General features: G+C 43.6%; 1 protein-coding gene across 3 annotated transcripts in view; it reads left to right on the forward strand.

The window, feature by feature from the left end:
- Nucleotides 1-15,510, forward strand: part of GLI2 (GLI family zinc finger 2) — a 197,386-nt gene that overhangs the window by 138,386 nt on the left and 43,490 nt on the right. The gene's annotated exons all lie outside the window — the stretch shown is intronic.

Raw genomic sequence — 15,510 nt, forward strand, 5'->3', positions numbered from 1 at the left:
CTCTACCCTGTAGCAAATCCATTCTCAGTATAAAAAGCTCTCCATGCAGGTCACCTTCCTAGTCCACCTTCTTTTTTTTCTCTCCCTAAATTTCACCCTTCCGCTCCTAGCACACCTCCTTGTGTAACACATCCCTCCAGATACTTGCTGCATGTTGTCATATCCTTCCTCCCCACGCTAATGAACTGGCCAGGCTGCAGCCTGCAGCATATACTCAAATACCAGTCTGCTCAGTCTCCTCATTTTCACGGTGTTTCTCTGAAATCCTTCCAGTGTGTGTGGAGATAAATGGACAAAACCCATCCATCCCACTGGCTTGTGAAATGAAGCCTGCGGCACATCACTTTTCAGGCATTGGTTAATCTGGGTTCCCAACTACCAGTGGCCACGGGAAGCAAATAACACAGGGTGCTGAGAGATAAAAACTAATGGCAGGAACGCTGGCTTGTGATACTGGAAGAAAAATGTAGGATTTTTAATGTCCATACAGAGCGGAAATTTTCAAATCCCATCCAAAAGTTCCCCCCACGCAACAAAGAGCAGAGAAGTCAATTTACGCTGGAAGGATGAAGGACTGAGTCAACTCTGCTGGGATTAGAACATGTGGTTCGAGGGATCCTAGGTATTTCGGGTCTGATTCTCGGACCACCCAGATGGCTGGGGGGAAAGGAAAAAAAAAAAATACTAATAAAAAAAGGACCCTGTTTGGCAGAACTATGGATCTGGATACCCTGGCTGCAGCTAACGCTGTGCACACACATCTGCACAAACCAAAAGGCAGAACTGGGTGCTGCTACTCTGGCAGATCTCAGATCTGCAGAGCGCTTCTGCAGGAATGCATGCATTTAAGTGGGCTTTCTAGGTCCCTGGCTTTGACACTAAACCATGTATGTGTGTTTTTCTTCTGTGTGCCAGACCATTTTGAGAATTTGTGATTTTACACAGTTTTCTGCTGTGGAGGCTTTTCATGCCTGTTCTTTTATATGTTTCACTGTTGATATTAAATAGACAACTAACAGAGCTAAAATTTAGATCATTACTCAAGGGTCAAATTTTAAAAAGTGCCTGTATGATTTCAGATCATAAATCCAACTATATTGGGTCTGGCTAACAATGTTATTTTGAAAGTGGTTGTTGGGAGTTTCAAAATAATGTTAACTCTTAGGGCCAGCTTGTCAAGCGCTGGTAAGGCAAAGGCACGGTGGGTTTTTCAAACATGCTGGATCCCAGTTAATGTCTTACTCCCCCAAACGTCATTGAAACTCAGGACCCCAAAGCCAGCCCTAGTAAAGAAGTTAAGTACCTAAAAATTAAGAAAATGGCTGAAATGGAGTTTAAGAAACACAAAACATATTAATGAGGTGGCTTGTGCATGCTTGGAGTCCAGCATATAAACTCAGGTCATACAGCTCCTGTAGGATGGATGGGGATGTTTTCTGCCCTGTCTCCTCTCTGTTGCAGGAGCATGCACATAGCAAATCTTGTGGGAGGTTGTGCTGTGGAAAAGCCATATTGAAGGTTTAGTTGATATCAGTTGGCCAGACTCCACTTCAAGAGCAAGTTCACTGCATTCCCTGCGCTCACTTTATTGGCATGTATGGGGTTGGGTTTTGATATAGTTGATCGTGGTAGCTGATAGTGAAACCGGGAGGTTGTGAGTGTTTTGATGATTTTTTTAAGCTGATGCTTGGGGAGGGGGGATACCTTACAGCATGGCAGGAGCCTGGGAGGTAGGAGCTATCCTTTTCCACCCTCTGGGCAGCAGAAGGACCTGTACCATGGTCTCCCCGCTGCTGAGCGCCTGCCGTTAGATTAAATGTGAGAGTCAGGCTCCAGCACCACGTCCTGCCCTTTCTAGTAGTGCAGCAGTGCATCAGTGTGTCCTTCGTACAGGTGGAGCCTCCTCAAAGCAGAGGTATTTCTTCCTGCCACAGCTCATTTTCTCTCTCTCGTACACCCCTCCCTGCTCACACATACCCACCTCGCTTAAAACAGCGCTTGGATGCAGTCAGGCATTCCTGAAAAAATATGTTAGGGCTGTATGAAATGCATTTTGAGTTTAAGTCTCACTGAGAAATAAACATGTGTTCCTAAATCCTGTAAGGGCCTTTGAAATATTTTCCTTTCAATCCTGTAAAAGCATCCTGGAGAATAATTTGTCTTATTCCTTCTCTTGCCCCTTCACGAGAGGCTTTCCTAGCTTGGTTCTGGAGCTACTTATATGGGTTTTGATTTGCAAACCAGCTGCTGGACATGGTACCTGCTGATAGAATGCTTCATCTGAAAGCTTCTTAAAACCCCACAGATTAACCACACATCCCAAATTACCACTGGTAGAGGAAAGACTACCAGAGTGTGGTTAATACATTAAAAATAGGAGAGTTTCAAGCTTACAGCTGCATTAGGGTGATGTTCTTACATGTATATTCTTGTTTGGGGCTATTTGTCTTCACTGTGAGATAAAATACTTGGTTTCGTATGCTGTCTTTCATCCCAACTCAAGTGCAGTATGATACTTTACAAGAAAAAACAGGATTGTAGATGACAAAATGCAGGGTGTAGAAAGATAGGGTGGTGAAGGAATTAACACATTCAGTCATCAAATCAGTAAATGAAAGGAAGATCAATATAATGAGGATTAGCAAAGAAGGAGAAGAGATATTTGTAGAAGAGATCTGAAAAGAAACGATGAGCTGATGAGGCAGAGGGACAAACAGAAAGTGATCTAGGTTACAGAACTGTTTTTAAGTCTCTCCCTATTCATGAAAATACCTAAGTATATGCTTAATTAGAAATACCTGCTTAAGTCCATTGACTTCAGAGAAACGTAAATGCACGTTCACATGCTATCCTGGAGAGAGGTGTTCTTCTGAAGATGCCATAAAATAGAAATGTTTACTAAATCCTACTTGTGTATTCCTGCTTTAAGAATAGTTTATAATAGAGATTTTTCTTCTGCCAATATGGACTTGGTAGTTGACTTCAGACCTCTTATGGTAATGGATTATTTGCTGGTATTGTCATGAATGGTTTCACTTCAGTTGTGTTTCTTTAGATTATTTTGGCAAAGTAGAAATCAAGGCCTAATGAAGGGGGACTAGAGCTCTGTGGTTACTTCCACATAACATTGCTTTAAGTCCAGCATCATCACAGAGATCCCCGAACTGGCGTCGAACAGGCTAGTTTGGAGGAGCCTAGCTGCAATGATACCATGTGGACAAAACATCCTACTGGTGTTTGCTTCTGAGGAAGAGCTAGTTTTCAAGGGATTAACAGTGTTTGACGTGCTGCTTTGAGTAACTGATCTCCATTCATGTGAGACAGTGTGGTGGTCCTGCTTGTTTGAAAAGACCCTCAAGGAGCCAATGATGTTTTCAGTTCTTTGGAAGGAACTGAAATGAGAGCCTTGCTGCTGTTTTACCCTGATCACGAGACACCCATTTTGTGATGGCATCCTGTGGGGGTCAGGGTACAGCGTGAGAGTTAGTATATGGTAGGGACCAGGTCAGGGTGAATAACTCTATTATCTGTAGACCAGTGGGAAGGATTTTGCAGTCGGTTCCCAGGGGAGAAATCATATAAAAGTTATTTCTAGCTCTTTCCCTTTTTTCCTAGTCCTCCAACCCAACTGTTTCTCTGTAACAAGTAATGCCAGGAAGTGATGAAAAGTGAGGTATCTGCAAAGTTTTATCCAGTACATTTGAACACTTAAATAGTTATTACCTGTTTGTATATTATTTCCAGTAAAAGTCTCAAAACAGAGAAACGATCATAGTGAAATCAGTGTCAGCAGGCCCCAAACCACTTTATTCACTTGAAAAAAATAGAAGACTTCCAAACTCCAAATAAATTTCTAGCCATTTTTGGAAAAGAAATCCTACATGCCCTCATAACCAAACCAATTTTCAGGTTAGGTCAGGAAAGTTCAAACCCTCCTTCAGAGCAGACAGCAAATGAGATGACCAGAATGTAGGAGACTAAAATGGAATTGAGCCAGGTTAGATATTTTACAACCCATGCTTTTTTAAGAGTCCCACAGGACCTTTACCAAGGACAAATGCACTGGACTTTTGGGCTTTAGCGGGTAGGTATGACGGCCATTCTGTATTCCTTGCCAGAGCATCATCACGTGGTGTTGCCTAATGAGTCAGAGGGAAAGGCAGTCTCCCACCAAGACCACTTCCTCCGTGTCCCGGGATTGTCTTTGCAAGTCATCTATTCAAGGCCTGGCTAGGTCTTGACCTCTCTTGGCATGTGAGATCTAAACCTGGTATTACTCCAGACTTCCTCGACCACGTCTGGTTTGAATCCTGTCAGTGCCGAGATGACTGTTACCGCAAGAATAAGAAACTCTTCAAAGAGCTGTTTGTTTGTTTATTTTTTTAAGAGCCGGCTTCTGCCAGATGTGAAGAAGGTAGGACCGCTGTGAGCTGTAGCTTCTTTCCCTTCAGGTCCTGATGTGCTGATGGACCTCAGGATCCTATCAGCCTGGTTTCTCCATGCTTGATCTCTGCAGAGCAGGGTTTGCATTTCTGTGCAATTATGTGGCAGTTTCTGATAAGGACAGATAGTGAGCAGAGACTTGGGCTTCGTTTGTGCACGGATGTCACATTGCTTTAGGTATGTCACAGTGGTGCAGCGTATTGGGTGAGTGACCTTTCCCAGGGTGACTCAGTGAGTAAATGGCACAAACTGAGGGACAGAAAATTCCTCGAGGAGCCTGCGCTGAAGGGCAGATTGTGCTTTCTCCCAAAATCTTGCACTAGATGCAGTGGTTTCCTATCCCTTCATTTGGTTTTAGACTATGTTGCCAAACTGGCCTTTATCCACACTCTGGTTGCTGTGATTGATTTCATTGCTTTGCCTTTCATAAACCCAACCCCAACCCTACCAGCTCTGTGTTCATTGGTGGCTTTTCTCCCAGGCAGGGCAATTTTGTGGTTCACACATTCACAAGCAAAATTGCTGTGCTCTGTGAACTTCCAGTGCGTAAGGATTTGTGTTTATGCGTGTTTGTGTGTGTATAGTCTTCCTCACTTACCAGTGCAAGGTCTCAGTCTAATCTCCTCCTCCTGTTATCATCCTCAGTGGGTGAAAGCAGGGCTGAAAGATAATCTCCTTGCCTACAGTGCATCGTGGTCTGCACTCCCCCGATTGCATCTGAGTTTCAAATTAAAAAGCCTCTGGAGTCCAGGAGCAAACCTTCGATTGAAGTAAACCTGGAGACTTTTAGAAGCTGTTCTTGAAGGCTGAAAGTAGAAGATAGAGATGGTATAGCCAGAGAATCTGGCATCACTGGGAGTGTCACAAGAGCTTGACAAATACGCCACTAAAAATCCATGGGTACAATAGCATGAGCTGCATTTATTGTTCATTTTTGGCTCCTCAGACTTTTGTCCTGCTTCGCTGAACAGCAGAATGAGAGCTTTCAAGGGGGACTTGTGTAATTAAAAGTTTATCTCCTACCCATAGGTCCTTACAACTCTTCTTGCACTTGCTCTGTCCCTCAGATGCTCTATGACTGAGCTTAGAAAATGGTCTGTGCATTCTTGTACCTTTTTTTATTGGCTAGAAGCTCTTTTATAGCAGGTGTGAATGGTTGTATTAATTCTTACAGCATTCATGAGTACCAAATGTGTACTGCAGTGCTGGGTAAAAGTAATTATTTTGCCATTACATTATGAACAGCTTTAAAACTTGCACTGTAATGTGACGTGCATAAAGGGAATTGTTAATATTAGAAGTTCAGTTCTGGACAGTTGAATTTCCTTGGTTATTAATAATGCTATAGATTATTTAAACCATAAAACATTTTAAAAATCCACTTTATTTTCACCTGTTATGTCCTTTGTGTATTTTAACAAATCAAGCAGCAGATACAACTAAAAAAAAGCCCAAAACATGCAAAGTGCAGGACCTTAAGTCCTATTTTCAAAGTAAACCCCAAGTCAGAAGTATTTGGACATCAAAATCCCATCAGCAGCCTGTTCCCACAATGAATCCATGCAGGAGCTTACTTGGGCTAAAGAAGATACTTAAAGGTGCAAAAAGATGACTGATGGGACTTTCTAAAGCTGCTACCACATGGAAAACCTTGCTGCAGGGATTTAGGCATAGCTTTGATTTCCAGGGTTGGTTTGCTCATCACTGTGTTGTCTAAACAGGTAAAATAATCTACTGCACCTGAGCAGTTCTGTTTTCTCATTCCCAGACCACGGTACAATGGCCCTGTGTTTGCCTTTTCCAAAACTGGAGAGAATTGTTTAAATAAAATTTTGTGCTGAATTATTAAAGACACTGCAAATGTTTTCATTAAAATTTGAGTATGTTTAATATCCCTTCTCTTGAATTTTAAATAGAACCAATACTTGGTGACTTAATTACCCAGCAATATCTCTTTTTTAGATTTTTTACCTTATTTAATAAAATGAGTGTATTTACATAGTTCCAACCTAAGCACATCTTGTTTTACTGACTAAGTGCATCATTTAAAGGGCATACAATGTTAATACCTTTTGGCTTGCCTAAGACTTTACATCATGTTATACACTGAATCCCGCAGTGAACTTTATCCTGTGCAAAAAATAACTCATTTTCTCTATCCTTTCTGATGAAATGTTTTTAAAAAACCCACAACTCTCTGGTCGTTTTAAAATGTCCCCAAAACATACGTGCTTTCATTGAGGTTATACTCAGACTACCTAGAGTATTGTCTCAGACAGACTTTGGCCGCTGTTAGGGAAAGTGATCGCTATAACGTCTGAGTTGAGCACCTGCAGTTGGCCATGCAAATACAGCAGCCACCCCTTCCTTAGCTCTGCATAATTTCAGGGCTTGGTAAAGTGTGTAGAAACAGGGTTGGAGGTCTCATCCCTCTCTTCACTTAGATGCCATAACAGGAGCATAAGCTCGTGTTTGGTGAGATGCAAGAAGGGTGGGTTTTGAGGTTGGTGGAGTGATGAGGAACCTTCTGCTTCTGCTCCTGGCCCAGCAGTATGGACCGTCACCAGAACTGTTAGCATGAGGAGGATGTCTGGGGGCCTTAGCCAGCACTGATGCTTTAAAAAAATCCCTTGTTTTTCAGGCAGCACCCCAAAGCCAGCCATGATTCCCTGGAAAGGGGAGGTTAAAGAGTGGCTGTGCCTCTGCTGTTGCTACATTTAGGAGAGAAACAGCTTCAGCGACTTGGTGTCAACACGGTGCTTTTGGGAATTAGATGCAACATCTACGGTTGGGCTGGGGTCATTTAAGGCTCAACTGAGGACTGGAGATTCTGAAATTCCTACGTTTACCCAGCCGACCTTAGTGTCCGGTTACTACCTGAGCTGAAGGAAGGTTTGGGCCATCTAAAATTGGCGTGGGGTACCGGGCAGGCAGGAAGGCAGGTGAGAGCGGTGGCCAGGGGAAGTGAGGCCACAGCATAGCCATGAGGATGGAGGTCACTGGAGGGTGGTGGCATCATGATGAGCTGCGCTGTGCTCAGACCTCTTCTCTGGCCAGGCTGGTGAACACCAGACCCACTGGACCAGACCCACTGGACCCTGACACAACCATGGTGGATGCGCAAGGGAGGGCTCTTTCATCGGCCTCAAAAGGCCATGTGTGCGTGTGCATCACTCTCCAGTTAAAACGACGACTCTTTGAAATGTTTTTCTGCATTTGCATTTACAAAAGCTGGATAAGCCTTTTTTAAAAAAAAATCTGATAAGTAGCAGGCAATTGAATTAACCACTGTTGACTGTATTGCTGTCTCTTAACAAACTCCATCTGTATGGTCTCCCTTTGTAGACACAATTTTATAACTTAATTTCCCTACCAAAACACCAGTGTTTACTTAGTAAGAAATCTGTTCTTTGTCAGCTTAAAACAGTGATTTCTTTATTACCACTCTGCGCAAGGAATGACAGCACAGAGTTGGCACTGGAGCAAGTCTGGTTGAGTCTACAGCGTTGTAATGGAAACGGGGTGAACCGAGGGTCAAGTATAATGGGATTTGTATACAGAAATGTGTCTGCATAAGGAATAGCTGCATGAGATAAGAGAATGAAAGATGAGGCCTGCAGGTCTCCCTTTGCATGGCGGAGGGAGGGAGGTGTCGCCGTAGGTATACTGTGCTGCTGACACGGGAGACGACGTTACCTCTGCGCCAGCATAGCAAAGATGCCTCAATCACACGTGCGTGCTCCAGCACTAGCTGCCGTTGGTCGGTGTTTGATGGGTTGGGGCGGTAGTCAATCATTACTCTGAGAATGTCTTGTATGCAATTTTTATTGATTTTGGGAAGCATAGGGTCAATGAGGGGTTTTCAAGGTATTACAGTCTGTGGCTCCCTAAAAATTTTCCAGCAGGGTTGTCAAACATGGTGTTTGGCATGAATTTGGCCTGAATAACAAGAGGCTTGCTGGGGTTTTTTGCTGTCTTTCACAGCACCTGAAGGAGTTTTTTGTGATTCCCAAGGGTTTTGTAAACCACAGGTTGAAAAGCACTAGTATAAACTTTCAGCAGTAAACAGCTGGGGAACATCAGATCCCTATTCCTTCCTTGATAAATATGTTATATTTTCCTGTGTCACTGGAAAACTGGAAGAATAGGAGAGCAGCTGTAGAGAATGACACCAACGGATCTGGGAGCAAAAGGGTTTTGGAAGGAAGGCTTTTTGGGTGGTACATGGATGATGAGATATAAAATACCTCATCCTTTCTTACCATGAGCTGATGATTTGAGGGGGTGGGGGCGGAGGTGGGGGGCAGCATTCTGGCTTCTTCGAAGTCTGTTGGAGTTGTACAGGGCAGTAAGCAGTGCTGGGGTTTTACCATAGGGGTGGGCTTCTGTTTATTGCATTTAGTTTCTCCTGCTGTAGAGCCTTTCTCAGTCTTACACTGCACACTAGAGCTGGTAGAGAAATGCTGGTTGTTTATCGCAGTCAGTTGGAGAGAGATTCTGCTTCCTCTGGATTATTTGTGTTCATCTTTTCCCTATGGAAAATTAACTCCAAGCTGAATGTTGTCCAGATTTTAAAAACATCCATGTTTCATTCTGGTTCACTTTCTTTCTAGTGCTAAAAAAAAGGAAAAAAGTGATAGGTTAAAAAGAAGAAATTAAAATTCAAGCACTGACTTATTGTTAATTCTCTTATTTTGTACAGAAAACTCCAGACACTTCTAACTGAAAAGCTTGTTTGGAATAAAAAGGTGCTTTTTTTTTCCCCTGCAGTCATATCAGTGAAAAAGTTTTACCTAGTTCTGCTCTTCACCCTATAATTGCTTGCTTTTCAGCATACTTGTAGCAAAGGAAAGGATGGTTAGATCAGCCAGCCTGCTGGATCAGATCTTACATTACATCTTGAGCTCTTTGAGTGCCATTAGCATTTCCTTTTAGAAGTGAAGAAATATTGACAGTTTGGTAGGTTATCTCGCATTTTACTGCACGTTAGGGCACTTCAAAGTCTTTATGTAGTGATGGGAACTGTCATGAAGTAGATGTGAAAAGGGCCTTTGGTCCAACTAAACCTGTCAGCAAGAAGATTTAGGGCAGATGGTTATTATTAGAAATCAATGTATTTATTATATATTGTTCAGGAATATTTCCCTTTGGAGGTTACTGTGAGTGCTGTTGCTGTTTAAAATGTGTCAAATGCCAGTAAAATTAATTCCTGCAGAAAACCCAGGGAGCCCCGACCAAAAGCTTTGCTAATATAGGAATGCACGTCTTTTACTTCTTCTTTGTGCTGTAATACACCAGAGGCAGGTACACACGCAGCATGCCAGCAGTGTACCTGGTGTGTGTGGACATGTGTGTGTGAGATGTGTTTCTGTGCAACTGTCACAATCACCTCTGCATACAGAGCTCCTCTGACTGCTGTGTCTAGAAAGGCTTTGTAGAGATTTGTGCTGTACCTGTTCCGATTTTGTTTTATTCCGCTTTGTAAAACATGGTTTTCTGGTTACTTCCAGTTGGTTGCAACAGCTTATTGCTGCTTAGAGCAAGCACAGTATCTTTCTAAAGCCTGAACACCAATGGTTTCCCCCTGTACTTCAGAAAAGAGAAGTAGGACATTTCAGGCTTTTTATAATTAGTTGGGTGTAGGTTTTTCTTCCTTGGTGTCCTGTTTAGTTACAGGGTTTAAGTTATAGGACCTTGGATTATGGGAAGAGGACATTCCCAGTAGAAAAGGAGCATATTAGCAGCAACATTAATGCTGGAAGTCGCTGTCCTGGAACAAAGATTCATTTTCCATTCACCCCGTGATTTACAGCACATTCCAACCAAGTGATTTGGCTATGGTCTTCTGGCATAACATTGTTTGCCCTTTCCATGACATTTTGCATATAAAGAAAAGTTATGAGCTTCTTGGGCATTCAAGGTACCAGGAAATGCAGGACTCTACCTAATTTGTTAACATGAAATTATAGATGTCAGACATAGACTCTGTTAGTTAACATTGGTTAGAGTAATGCTGCAGCCAGTTGATTGTATTACAGTCATGATGAAGAGGAATGGTCCTTTTTTGCTTTTCTGGGATATGACGGGTATAGAGCCAAGGCAGATTTAAAGTGTAATGAATGAAGAAGCATTTTCTATGGTTTGCCTGACTCTTCCATGAGCTCCACTGCTGTGGTGTTGCTGCCACTGACTTGCCCTCTCCACAACAGGTTAGTGCTGGCCTAACATGGAAAGGTACTTTTCAGAAGTACTATAGGCATAGTCTTTTAAATGTTAAACTATTCTGTAGCACTTGAACGTTATTTCCTTTTGAGGGAGAAAAACCCCCACCCAAAAGTCGCATGGCAAGAAGACACTAGGCAGGGATCAGAAACTCCGATTTCCTCCCCACACACATACACTTCCCATTTGTTTTCCCAAGCCCAGTGTCTTCACAGCTACAAGCAAAGTATTAGCTCCAAAGTGCTAATATCCTCAACATGTGTCCCAAGGGAAATCAATCAGATGTAGAGAAATGGCTGTGTCACATCCAACACATCTTTCCAACACCCATTTCCCACATGACCTCACCAGCGCTGAATCCTGTCAGATCTCCCTCAGCTTCCTACTCAGCTCTTCCGTCAGGATCTGGTCCATGGCTACACCTCTTCCCGTCTCATTCCCCACCACTTCCCACCTTGCTTGCTCCCCCCACACCCACCATGCCGCTGCCCAGCCCTCATCCCCTCTCCGCCCTGACCCCTCAGTGTTTTGACACCCCAGCTCTCAAATTTTGTGACTACTGGAATCAAGCTCTCATGCTTGGTAGTTTCAACCTGAAGTTCACGCACCTCCAGGTTTGCGCCGCTCCTTCGGTCTGTTGCTGAACTACTTTCATTGGCTCTCGCACTTTTATCCATGCTTTCTTTCTTGCCTTCTTTGCTCTCTCTCCTTCCCTCTCTCCCCCTCAGCTACCTTCCTTGAAGTTCCCCTTCTTAAAATATGCTTCCTCTCTAAAGGCTTTCATCATTAATCTCTCAAGAAACTATCTTAGAGACTCATCTGCTGTGCTTTGATTTATTCGTTGTGGGGGTTTTTTGGCGGGTATCTCACAAGAACTGAGCTGGTCATCCTTCTACCTCCATCGCTAAAGGAAAGCTTGTGTGAAAAGGTGGGCTTTCAGAACTTAAATTAAAAGATCATGTAAGTAAGATAATTGGATAAAAAAGGATATTAGGATCTGAAACAGAATGTTTACTTGCTTTGATGTGCTTTGGGAACATATGTCTGCACAGTGGGCTGTGTGGCTGATTAAGTATAAAACAACCCAAGAAAAAATCACCACTATTAAGCTTAAATCAAAGATCTCTCCTAGAGACACTAATTTGATTTGGATTTGAAGGTCCCGTATCAACTCTAATTTCTACTTTTGATGTCTTGCTTCTTTGTGTGCTGTATAATGGAGGGCAACCTTACTTATTAAAATTTTTCATTTTTCTTCCATTTTAAAAGCAAATATTGATATTGTTGTTGTTATTGTGTTGCAATTGTGCTTACAAGTGTCAGCCAAAACTAGACCTGCATTGTGGTAAATGCAGCATAAATGCAGTAAGAAACAATATGTGGTTAGGAGAGTTTCTAATCTGAGGACCAATTTCTGCACTCACACTCCCAACTTTGCTCCCTCCAAACATTGCCCTTGTCCCTACTAAGGCTGCCAACAACCCGTGAGCTTAAGAACGTTGTTAACTTCTGGTGGAACTTAGACGGAAAAAAGATTCAAGCTCTAAACCAAAATACTTTTGTTTTCATTGATAAAAATAATAATACTTTTGTATCAGGTGAAATTAATTCTTTTGTTCCATTTGTTCTTGGTTTTAGATACTTTAAGCTTAGGATTGAAATCAGGTAGGTTTGAAGATGAAGTAGTCTTTTAAAAGGAAAAATGAAAGACGTTTACCTTTTTTTTCCAGTTTTGAAACAAAAAAATCCTTTTTCTTACCTGGAGCAAATATATTAAATTGACCTCATACGCTAGAAGCGGCATTAAGCCTTGAATATGTTTTTCTAAGGGATGGAAAAAAAAATTGTGCTAAGAAATTGTAGCCACCTTAGATTATGATACTGTTTCCATGGTGTAGATGGAAAACGGAGGAACTGACACACTGGATACCTGTTCCTGTTGCTCCTGCCATCAGCAGCAGAGTTTCCTTTGACTTCAGTGGTGCAAGATTAGACTTTAAGGTGTGACTTTTAAAGGTACTTAGACAACTGCCATTGCCAATGGGTGCAGAGTGGGATTTTTCATAGTGTCTGCCTAAATCATTCTCAGAGCAGTGCCCTAACCACAAATCCACAAATAAGGGATTTTATGTTCAGAGGTTTGTGTCTCTTAAGGCCCAAAGGAATTACCGCAGTTATCGGATCTGACATCTGTGACACTGGCCATAGGATTCCCCCCTTTAATTTCTACAGTGGGAGAAATTACTCTTTCCTACTATTAAAACTCCAAACCTTGCAGTATACTTAGAGCCCATCTTTTAGAAAAACATCTAGTTTTGCCATAAAGTCTTGCAACAGCACTGAATTTACCACTTCCTTCCATAAACCCATCTAATGGGAACTTGCCCTCGCTGTTAAAAAATGTTTTTTATTTTTCATGATTTCCATGCCTCAAAGCCATATTTGAGGGAAAAGAAGAAAATGGGAACTGCTTGAAACATGCCCGTTAACTTTCTGCAGAGAAGCTGTTGCAATTTTTGTCCAGCTTCACAGTCTCCGTAACAGCTTCTTATAAGTGAGTGCATTAACTGCTGAATTAGCAAAGGTGGCTCTGATTTTCTACGTATTCATCTTTGTGATTATGAAAGAAAAAGGTATTATTAACCCCATTTGGGAGCTGAGGAAATACAGGAAAAAGAAATAAAATTATTTGTGCCGAGCATCCTAGCAGGGGAGGGCTGGGAGTTAACAGTGATGTGTCTTGGGTCCCCATCCCGATCTCTTCCTAGTGCAATATGTAAGCTGGCATCTTCAAGCGGATAACCCTATATACGAGCATCAGGTCACTTTACTGGATAATTATCAACTTGTTGCAGTGCTGGTAGAGCTGGGAAGCATGAGTGATTCCCCATCACGGCGCTCCCTGGCAGTGGCTGGGGTGAGAGGCGGCTGCGAGGCAGATCCATGCCGTTCCTCGCAGCGCATCCTCCGCTCCCTGAGCCGAAAAAATGGGAAGGAGGGGGAAACCTTTGTGAATGATCAAATGCCTTGTGAATTCAATCGTTGTGGCCCAGGTTTGACCTCTGAAACGTACCTTGTTTTGATGGACTTTGTGGGTTTTGATCCTGAGGGTACCGCACAAGTGTCGCGACCTATCGCCCTTCCTGTTGTAAGGGACTTTAAGTCAGAAATAAACAGAGGTGAAGTTGAGGGCCTGGCGAGAGCTGTTTAGACTGAATCGTTTAGCATGGATCCTGGAGCATTTTATTTTTCCCGCTAGGTACAGCTTTGGCATTCTATACGTCAAGTGTCTGCCACAAGCACAGTCCATTTTTGGGGCATCCATATGTCTCTCCGCCATCTCCTGCAGATGTTGGGTGGTGTTCTGGGTGCGCAGGACTTGCGAAAGCCAGGCCAGGGAGTTTTCTTTAAAACAAAACAAAAGGAAGGATTTTTATGTGGGGCTTAGATGGGATTGTTGCCTTTAAAAGCTTTTTTCTTATAGTAAAACTCTACCAGCCGATGATACCCCTCCCCATGAGCAGCTCTGTTCCTAGCTTCCATCTCTGTGTAGCAGCTCTGCAGTCTTTTTATTGTACAGCAAAACAATTGACTGCAAGTGTCCATATTCCATTAAGCGTATGGAAAAATATTCAGCCCTTTGTTTTCCACTGAATGAATTTACTTGGCATGTAAGTATTAATTTAGACTAGTCATGGGACATTAGTGCTGGTTAATTGTCTCCATTTTTCTGGGGTTTATTTAACTGATGGAGATTATTTCAGAAATGTACAACTTCTTTAACTGTTGCATTCATTGCTGGATGCCCCTTGCAGAGGCTCCAGACTCACATGCAGCGGTGGGGAGATGGTGGCACATCTCTGCCATGCAAGATTTTGGGATTGCTGGTGTGTGACCACAGAGGGAGAGCACGATGAGAAAAATGTCACCCCAAGGCCCTGTTCATAGCAGCCAGCACTGGTTTTGCCAGTCCCTCGGGGGGTTTCCTTTCCCAGGAGCCCAGCCCGGCTCCTCAGAGATGATGATGCTCGTCCACTGTGGGACCATGAGGATCCTTTCTCAGCACTGCGTCCAGCTGCGATGGACCGAGCGCAGTGCAACCTCCTGTGAGCAGCGGCAGCAGAGACGAGCGCCTGCCAGGCTCCAAGGCACACACAGGGACGCGCCGGTCCGCCTCACTGAAAACCACAGGCTGAATTTTTTTGCCTTGCTTTCTAAAGAAAAACTACCAGCTCCTTCCCCCAGACTTTGGGATGAAACTGTGGAGCTTTGGACAGGCTGATGCTCCTTTCAGCAAAACCCAGGTGGCAGGAAAATTAAGCAGAACTCTTTTCCCCGGTGAATGACAGTTAAGGAGTGACCAGCTCCCGGGAAAACACCAAAAATCTGCTAGTGACCCACCGGCAGCATGTGTCACGTCTTGGGTGCTTGCAGCTCTCCTTGTGCTGGTCGTGCTCCTCTGCTGCTGTGTGTACCCGCTGCCCCATGGTCCCGCTCTGCAGGCGGCTGGAGCCAGGTACATAGGGCAAGGATTTCTGCTCTCCAAGGGGAGTTATCCAGTGCACCGATAAAGACCTGCTCTGTAAAGCCTTCAGCAGCGTGCATGCCCCCAGCATCACCACGAGGCCCTGCAGCCCTTGGATGGGATGAGGGAAAGTCTCCCCCACCTCAGTGTCTCCCTCTGTTAGGGAGCAGGGAAGGGACATCCTCTCCTGGGTGCGGGGGGGAAATGAATCCAGGCTCGCGTGCTTCGTCAGAGATGCAAATTGCTCTACAAGTCCTGAGCATTAATTATAGAGCCTGGGCTTCTCGCTAGAGCCGCGGGGAAAACAGGCCCCTGGCTCC

The sequence above is a fragment of the Accipiter gentilis genome, chromosome 1 (genome assembly GCF_929443795.1).
Source record: "Accipiter gentilis chromosome 1, bAccGen1.1, whole genome shotgun sequence".
Taxonomy (NCBI): domain Eukaryota; kingdom Metazoa; phylum Chordata; class Aves; order Accipitriformes; family Accipitridae; genus Astur; species Astur gentilis.